Source organism: Opisthorchis viverrini (genome assembly GCF_000715545.1).
Source record: "Opisthorchis viverrini unplaced genomic scaffold opera_v5_5, whole genome shotgun sequence".
Lineage (NCBI taxonomy): Eukaryota > Metazoa > Platyhelminthes > Trematoda > Opisthorchiida > Opisthorchiidae > Opisthorchis > Opisthorchis viverrini.
In genome coordinates this window covers 3,725,595-3,735,769 of record NW_008751661.1, presented here as the reverse complement: position 1 = coordinate 3,735,769, position 10,175 = coordinate 3,725,595, and positions in this window count along the sequence as shown.

Below are 10,175 nucleotides of genomic sequence, written 5' to 3'. Positions count from 1 at the left end.
GGCAACGAAAACCTCGTTGGATGCGCACTTCTGATGATTACCAATGAGGATGAAATAATTTTCAGCATGGATTGGCTTCACTTACAGAACGATATCCTCGCTGAGTGTTACAGCATTTTCACATGAGAATGACGATTCTAGTGATATCTGCACCACAGCATCAGCGTCGCTTTCTTGTTCAACCCCCCTGTACCGCCACTCAAATGTTTTCATTGACAGCTTTGAGAAGAATATTACTTTGTTCCAACAAGTGAGGATTATGTATGGTTGGTTAATGTAAGAATTTTTGAGCACTTTGCTGACCTGTAGGAAACAGCATAACAGGTATAAAAGTGTGCACACGGTATCTCTCTTAGTGTAGGTCGCAATTCTTTGCGGACAGATCTGCTGCCAGAATAAAAGCAGATTGAGACTTCATCATGGGGCAATCGCCCCCTCAAACCAACTTCTTGGTTTTATTGAGGCACTCACTGATATCACTAAATAATAACATGTGCTTAGTAACACAAGCTGTCAAAGGAAAACGTCTAACGAAAGCAAATTTTTGACATACCGTGCTTTTTTATAGAGGCCTCAGACGATTCCTTTACTAGCTACGGATGTAACGTTGATACTACTAACGGGGTGGGCATGCGAGTAATATGTTTTATTCTCGTAAACCCGCTTTGCGTCTCTTGAAAAGTGAGGTCCTTTACGGAGTTTGTGGAGTCGCTTTGTAGCATTTGCTTGAAATCATACCGAGCAGTCTGCGGAAGAGGCAAGGACACATTGCCCTGATCCAACCAGTCTTTTACCTCTTCGTTGGTCCATATCTCTAGTTAAGAAGAGATCTGCCTCAATGTTCATCTAAATTGTTAGGTCCTCAGAAGGAACACTATTCTTCGCTCTCTTTCTTAGGTTGTAAGCTGTCGAAGAGTTTCCTGAAAAGTTTCGAGTGGTGTCATCCGAGAAAACTGCTAATTTCTTATTTTTATGTCACATTCGCACGCTTGCTACCGAAGATTTACGTTTTTATTGCATCAAGCCCATTTGAATCAGATATTTACTCAGTAACGTTATCCATTTTCTGCTTAAGTTTCAAAGCGCCCAGGTTTTACAGGCAACTTCCATAAACCATATCTCAGATCTACCTTCCTGACGAATCCTTACACCTCTGGCTCACAAAGCGTGAGAATTCGGAGAATGTGGATCGAGAATCGGATAATCTTGTTGTAGCCGAAGCTGTTTCTGAACTTCATTTTAGAATTTCGTTTAAACCGGATGTTGGGGATATCGTTTCACTGAATAATTCTCGTGAAAGAGGTGTTGGATGCATTCCTGTTTGCTTCGGTTTTTTNGAATAATTCTCGTTAAAGAGGTGTTGGATGCCTTCCTGCTTGCTTCGGTTTTTTGCCAGTATAATTTTCGTTGGCAATCAAATTTGACTAACTAAGGTGCATTATAGTATGCTGATGTCTTGTGCAGAACCACTGAGCTGATGATATGTATCCCGATTTGCTGTCAGAATCAAATCTACCCAAAAAGTTTCGGCCCAGTTAGAAACACTCAATTACCTCGTAAGGGTTATTTTGTGATGATTACTTAAGAGCTACTTACAAGCTATTTCCACTCTCAATCAGGGTGCATATTTCTCGATAGCCCAAAGGAAATAAGACAAACGCTTGGTTGATATCCGTAGGGAATGGAATCCTCAGCAACCATTTGCAATCGACTCGAATAGATAGACAGACAGATAGATAGATAGATAGATAGATAGATAGATAGATAGATAGATAGATAGATAGATAGATAGAGATAGGATAGATAGATAGATAGATAGATAGATAGATAGATAGATAGATAGATAGATAGATAGATAGATAGATAGATAGATAGATAATAGATAGATAGATAGATAGATAGATAGATAGATTTCATCAAAACAGATAAATATATGGGATTGGGGCTCGCTGCTTGGTGGGATAACGTTTACAGCTTGACTACGTTTATATTTATAGGTTTTAGTTGTTATATCACGAAATAATTAGTGAACGAATATTTCCTTGAATTGCTAACGTGACAAGCAAGCAATTTTTCAATGATCCTAATGAAATCACACTTTATTATGGGGGCACAAAGTCAACCGGTGATTGAAATCAGTGGTAGAAAGTATAGCTTGACATACGGATAAATGATATTCAATCATAGACACCCATTTATGGTTTCATATTTGGACCAAATTCCCCTGGGAATTATGTAATTGTTCAAATAGTTGACAGTGGGTGAAGACGTATTTCAGACCGTCTGTGAATACAATGATTAGATTTGGGGAATTAATTCGGCATATTGTCCTTCCCAAGAGCCAGAAGCACTGTGAAGCTATTTTATCCCTTCTAGGAATCATCCGCTATGCACGCCTCATGAACCTTCCGGGTGATCTAAAGCAGCAGAAGTTTGATCGGTATCTGAACTGCCAACTTAGCAGTCATTACTCGGAAAAGTGGTCAACAAGTGACCACACCAAGGCTTGGCTGAAGGAAAAGTGGCGCTGCATTCTACCCAAATGCAGATAAGTCTTACTAATCTTCAGGTATGCTGAGCCTTCTGGTAGACTGATCTTTCACTAAACGAAAGAGGGAGGATTCGAAGCGCCGTTTTGATTCGTGAAACGAGTGCTTCTGATGATGTTCAGCAAAGCTGTTCATTTTTGGATGTGCGAACTGCCTAAACCAAGAACTTCATTATAACTGGAATGAACCAGAGTATATCATTTAATGTATTATCTATATTTGTTGAATCACATATACTCAGTTACAAAATCGTTCAAATACTTGGTTTCGTGCCCCTTTTTCTCTACGTAAGGTTGAAATGTGGTCGAAAAAACAGAATTATATTGGGTATTAAACAGACTGTATTCATAAATTTCAGTGAACGTAGTTTAAAGTTCTGAACCACTGTTTTTGTGTTAACTACATGTATCCTCGTTTTCATTCATCAGTTGAGTTCGACGAGGACAAACCCTAGAGATATTGGCATGACAACCCACAAAAGAATGATAAAGTGTTATGATATGACATCTACTCACTTGAAGGGAAGATGACAGGTCTTTACGAGTTATAATTAGGTGCAAAAAGCAAGAATAACAAAAATTCAACCGCAATAAGAAGAGCGTGTCCACTGTGAATTTGAAGAAATTCTAGCTTAAATTTGCGCACGAAACTAAAAGGCAGTTGGAAAATCTTACCTTGCTGTTTACGAGTTTCAGTGAAAACGGGACAGGGAAGATGAGATATATTTCGCCCGAGGTTTTTAAATAATTACAAATAACCACCGATTTTTTATTGGGCTTCACGGCCTCAGATGAAAAAATCGACTGCTATTCGAATAGACATCATATATATATATACATATATATATATATATATATATATATAATGTCTAAAACGAAATTTCTCACCCAGGTGTTTAAATGTGTATGGATAACAGGTCCTGATTCTGTTTACCGTTTCACAAACCAGTTTTTTTGGTCAGAGGCGATTAGACATCATATTTATGATTAGTTTTACGAGCTGTCGGGCAAATGTTGACGCCAAACGTACGCTGTCATGCCTAACATTAGATAGGTTGCCCTGTGAGCCAGACTACTTGTGAATTCACGGCCATCAATCTGCTCCTTTGGTCGTCAGGCAGGTAACCATGGTGATCAGATGGTCAGGGAAACGCCTGTGAGATGTTCCCATTTTCCTTTTGAGTGTAACGTTTCCTGTCCTCCAACTTGTAGGAGCCAAGTTAAATAATGCATGCTTAGCAAAATGGCTCCGCTGGTTGAAAATAAAAATGCCGGCCTGCAAAGATGCTAGGATCCGTCTAACCTGTCACAAAGGATTTTTATGTTTAGATACCAACACGTAATAAATTTTCCGAATTCAGATCTAATTGCCATGCTTAAGTAACGAAGCATCACCAGAATATATTCATGAAGCACTAAATATATTATGCTTTCTTCGGCGCCATACATCTGGAATACAGACTCGCCTTGTAATGATGGTATATTCAACATCTTGCAGAGAAATAGTGCGCAATTAGCCTACTTTGGTTTGTTAGAATTTTTGGATAGCTAAGTTCAGTTGGTTAGGTTTGTCAATTCAATTGTTTTTAAAGTTGCTTCGTGAAATAATACATGAAACGGCTGCGCAGCAGATGGTCGCAAGGATAGAGGCTGTGGTGTTTGAACATCCCGTTATGCTTTGTCAAGATGTACGAGCTTTTAAGGTAAACCGTCTCCATTTCGCTCTAGATTGACAGTTTATTTGCCGTCCCTATCTTGTTAATTCTGATGAGATTAGTGAGTTGAATAAGTTAAAATTTGTCAGGGTGCTTCACACTGATACCCAAAAGCAAACATCTTTTGATAGACGTTGGAGGATGTTAAGATTTCTGCCGTTCCACGACTTTTCTGAATTTGAAGAAATTAATTTTTGAAAAACCAAAATTCATCTTGTCTTTTACTCCGTTTTGGCATGTGCTGATGTTACAGAAGGGTACACCACATTTTTAAGTTGAAACAAATTGTGTTCTAAATGCACTTGAATGTATATTTTTGCGTCCTAAAAATTTTCAAATTCAAACGTTGAAGTTTATTCTGCTGGCGAAATCCTTTGAGGACAGGTTAAATTAACAATAGTGTGTGCTTGATAATGCTTTTTTTGTTATATTGGGTGACAGTGGGCAGTCTCTGTCTTTTGGATCCATCAACCAAGCTAACCCTCAAGTTGGCACGAATGGGATTGAACCTAACAGAAAAACTGGTAGTCACAGTATTACAACCTCGATACTTAGGGCTTAGGTTTGGCCAATTTAAATGACCTTCGAAGGCAGTTCATAAGATCTATGCATTGCATTTTAGTTCCAACGTAAGCAGCTCTAGTTGCTACTACGTTCTGCACCAAATGTCTAGCCTCGTATTCCGTTAAGGATGCACAATGTCCTCAAATGATGATGTAAAATATTCAACAGACAACGCAGTACACAAAGGTTTAATCATATGTCTAACAATGTCTTATGTGAAGACATATCTGCATTACCACGTTCCTCAGGGATACGATACTTTGTTTGAAATTTGGCGTTCGGCATAACGCAGTCCTCTTTTCTCATCCGTTAGTCACCTTCATCTGTTAGTCATGGTCTTAAAACATGTCACGACCAACATACCATTTGAATATAATATGTGTATATATATTAAGATAATATATATAGTGTATTAATATACCGAACTAGTCTAGAAAAGCAGATCGTATTTCTGTAATTTCAGCTTAACGGGGTAATACATATGACCATGGAGGGATTTCCAATTTGAAAAAGGAATTGGTTAAAAAGATACTAGACATAAGAACAAAGCTAGGACTCCACACTTTTCAAAATGGTACACCAACCAGATGCAACAAAGGAAGCTAACCCCCATAAAGAACCTTTTTTACTGAACATGCAGTTTTAGGTATGAGTTTTTAAATCTGAACGTAAGTTGCGTTCAGAGATTTGACTTTTTCTCCCTACCCTCTTTAGCATAGGCTGACTATTCTTAGTCTATAGAAGGACCTATGAAGTAACTGCTTCTACTTGCTTTGGCTAGACACGTTGAGCGCTGAGAAACAACCAGATCCTAGCAGATGGATCTGTAAACGTGGATTAGAATCCCCTAGTTGGTGTCTTTGGAGGGATTTAACTGACATAATGAATAAAACCACATCCAGTTGTTATTCCTTCATCTTTATTATGGATGAGCTGAACTGATCTGGGAGAGCATCACTGGTGTTTTTTGTGAGTGTATGATTTCTTTAGTTCAAACGTCAGTTTATTTGTCTTGGGTGAGCTATTTTCTCCAAACGCAACTTGCCATACCTCAGCGCTTGTCCAGCGTTTGGACGAGATTGAAGTAACACTCCGAAGACCTAATCGGTGAAACCCTGAAGGAACTTTTGACTTGTTAGCTTCCTAGTAATCAGGTTCATGACACACTTAACAATGTGGGACACACTTTGGCTTTGTATTATTGACCCATGAGACACACTGATGTCACTTCCACACCACAGGTGTCGCAATTTCGGAAACTGCACTGATCACTATTGTGAAGGTAAAAACACAGTCCGGAAGAGTCTGACAAGACACATAAATTGTCCTAACATGAAATAAGCCATCATATTTGAGACGGGTTACTCCATCTTACTGATGAACTTAATGGACTGGGCTACCCTTTTACAACCGCTCTGACTTCAAGTTTTTCACGCAACACAGATTATTCGTGACTACGATGTACTCTAATAAAACACCTGGCGAGGAACACTTTACAGGATTAAAGCATACAGTTAATCATGAGGCACAGCCATTTCATTTATCTAGTGTCGTTTCTAGCTTAATGGGATATAAAGGGGATATAAAATTGGAAGGGAAACCTTTGGTCACCAGACACCACTACAGTTCCTGACGATTACCGGAATAAAAAGTAGCTTTCAGATCAAGAAAAACGACAAGTGAGGGACATTCGAAGCAGGGTAAAATAGCTCAATTTTCACGATTGTCTCTCCAGATAATCAATTAACCTAGGCAGAATAATTCCAGGGAGCGACGGATACCATACTGATATCACCGTAGTTTTTTTGTGCCCATTTTGGAAACTGAGATGACGGTCGAGAAACTCCATTCGGCTGGTATTCCGTCTTCGTTCCAAATCTTCTGAAGTATGGATGTTAGACTGTTCACCAGGACCCCGCCACGTTGTAGTACACAGCATCCGCGCCAGGCGTCCTGTGAGTGAGGATTAAGACATCATGCTAGCTTTCTGTTTTTGATAGTAGGCTGTTCTTGATGTTCATTCAGGCCCTCTGGATTCTTCCATTGGTTATGTTGAAGGGGGATAGCTGAAATATTCACTGAACTGTTCAGTTCATTGCTCAGGACGGCCACTGAGGGAGTGAATTGCTGTTCCGTCTTTTTTGCAAATAGTTGCACTGGCAATCATCCGAAGATGATGGGCTGATATGCCTTTTAATGAACAGGGGGTGAGAAATTTACAGATACGGCATGACTGAAAAAAGTTTGCGCGTCCAAGATGAAACGGTGGGCTTAACGCTAAAATCAGTACCGGTAGGCGTGAACCAGTCTGCCAAAAACCGTACCTCATGAGTCGGGCAAAAAATTGTGACAATTATTTGCATTGCTTCAATATTTTTGTAAGTAGGATGAATACAGTCTAAAATTCACTTCAAAATACAACTACAAAATTTTCAGCCGCATGGCTCGTTGTTGGTCTGACCTTGATTGCGGAAAGCAGTTAGCTAACAAGAGTAAGTTGGTTGGAAGCCACTCAGCTGATGGAATTGTCAGTCGTGGCTGGTTGGTCGAACACAACCATAAAAATGCTAAGAATTCTCACTGTGTAGGAGGTGGCTTCTGCGAAAATATAGCAGTATGAATAACATCTTCGCGCGATTGATGGCAAGAGTCATTAAAATCTCAATCTGATCAGTTTGTTGTTGCGGAAATATGGCTTGCGGTATCTTATTCTGTTAATAAATGAAGGAGAATGACATTTTTGGGTGTTTTTCACAGGTGAAATTGAATACATAATCAGAAAGATTTGAAGAGATCATTTGAGAACATTCCCAAGGTCAATAGTTTATGGCTGATTGGGGTGAAGTATGAGAAAGCGTGATCCGGATTGTGTCAGCTTTATACCGAAAAATTCATCGTCAGGCGAATCGGAGCAGTATGCTATTTACGCAGCACAGAGTTTGGTTTTATTGATATATTGACTTTAGGTTTTCTTATAAATCTGGCCTTGTCTACTTATACAGCAATAGACACTACTGATGATCTGTAAACACGAAATTGGGGATTGGAAATACCCAAATACAGTGGTCAACCACCCAATACTGACATGTGAGGCATGTAAGCGTCTAGCTCAAACAGTATTCATTGGAAGGTATTTTGCAGAAAAAGGGGGTATTTGTGACGAACTGCGACATTGATACTCTGTGACAGCTTGAGACGATATTTCTACAGAAGTGCCGGAACTCGGGTAGAGCCAAGCAGACTCTGTCTATATATATATACGTATATATGCATATATATGACTTGTTAAGGTGAAGCAGAAGAAAGACACTACTGTACTTGGAAGTCGACAAACTGCAAGTATGTTTTGAAAATTTGTGTTCACTGGCAACAGCCGATATTAATGCACAGTTAGAAAAGTCTCTACTGGATGCCGTACGACCATCACTGAACCGGAGTAGACCATCCAGATGTGATTTCTTTTGATCAAATTTAACTTCCAGAGAAACCGGAAGGGAGAATCTATAGTCATCTTTTGCTCGACGTTCCAGTATGTCGGTAGGGAATGTGCACAGCGTCAGAATCACGGTGAGTTTCCGCGTAAACGGACAGCATTAACGGGTAGTATTTTAATGTCCAACCGGTAGGAGCGAGAGGTCAGAATCAAATTCAGCAAGGCGTTTTCCTTCCTAGGATTAAGTGGAATCTTGAAGTCATACATAGCACGTACTACTACAGTTTCACCATGTATCCTGGGAGCAGAACGTGCACAATTTTGATTTCTTCTAGGTGCTCCGTGTTGTACCATCATATATGGGTTATGTTTGCATGTTTTAGGGACAACATATATTGTTTCTGAGAGCTTATTTGAACCAAATGGGTACTGCATGTTGGATAATTTGACAGAGTGCGGATCATGAAATCCCCACAGTAGAAACCATTCCATAATTTTTTTATTATGGTTGATTTTATTGAACAGTGAGCCGGACGAGACAGACAAGACATCGCTTAGGTGTCTGACATTCGATTGGTTCAGCGGCACTTGTTTATACACTGGAAGAAAGACATCGGTGAATGAAGAGCTGTGCGTTTGGTTGAGGTGTATCATTTTGAGCACTTCACTCGAAAGCCTGGTCAAAAAGATTTGTAAATAAAAAGGACAGTTTGGGGGCTATTCTCCTAGAAAACGAACCAAAATGCTGAACTGTAGGGCGGTGGGCACCAAGGTTGTGAAGGATATCCCGCTCAGAGCCAAAACTCAACAATGAGTTAATCCACTCGGCTTCGGGGTCCGGCTTGCCCAAGAGTACATACGTTTTCTGTAAACGCTCAACTTATAACGCTATTGTGCACTGTAGATGCTTCTGAAGCTAAAAAGTTCGAAAAGTTCATAATTGGTTGCAAGACATTTGCCAAGCTGGGCGAACAGCTCAACAGCCACCTGACCAACAACCGATAAACCAACCACAGCTACCAATATTTCAACACATTGTCAAAAGTCCATTAATTTTTCTTCTTTGTCTCCGAGGCCTCCCTTGAATTTTGCATCGGTTGGTATTTTGGGGTGGATTTTGAGTGAACATTCCTTGAAAAAGCCTCCTAAACGAAGAGGCTTTAATTGGATCTCACAGCTAATGAGTCAGTTTGATTCAACTTCGCGTCAGGATGGTACAGTATGTCAATGGTTGCTTGCAAAATGCATGAGTTTACTGAGTTACTGTCCAAACGAAGCGGACAGAACGACTGTGGTCTGCCATGTTGGAGGTTATTAGGAAATCTGGGCGAAATTTGACTGCCGGATGGGTACACTAGTGAAGATTTACGAGGTGGTTGTTGCAAAACATACTGACTGATCAATTAGGGAACTAGTGAAATGTGGGTCATTGAAGTCAGTACGATTTTATATATCCAATCGACTTCATTACAATTAGGCGTAACAGTGCAGTTCTCCGAATTCCTAAGGCTTGTGAGAGGCAGACTGGAACTACCTGTACGCCATCGTTTTCCTGACGGAGCACATTACTTGGATCTCTTTAAACATTAATCTGTAGTACTCTCCGGGAATGATAATTTTACTACTCCACTCCTTATCCTAGAACTTATTAGACTGACATCCTGTGGTCATTATCAACTGCCCAGAAATTAATAAAGTGACGTCAGCAGTTAATAGTTATATTAATACTACAACTCTACTTTGTATGAAGTAACCAGGATTATGATGTGAACCATCTCATTTATGAGAAGTGATTGAAGCAAATGTTTCGCCTCTAATTCTCTGCTTCTTATTGGCTAGTATTCTGCTGTATAGATATAGCGATTATAAAAGTTATGTCGTGTCAGTTCATTCCCCAGCACGGTACGACGGTTTA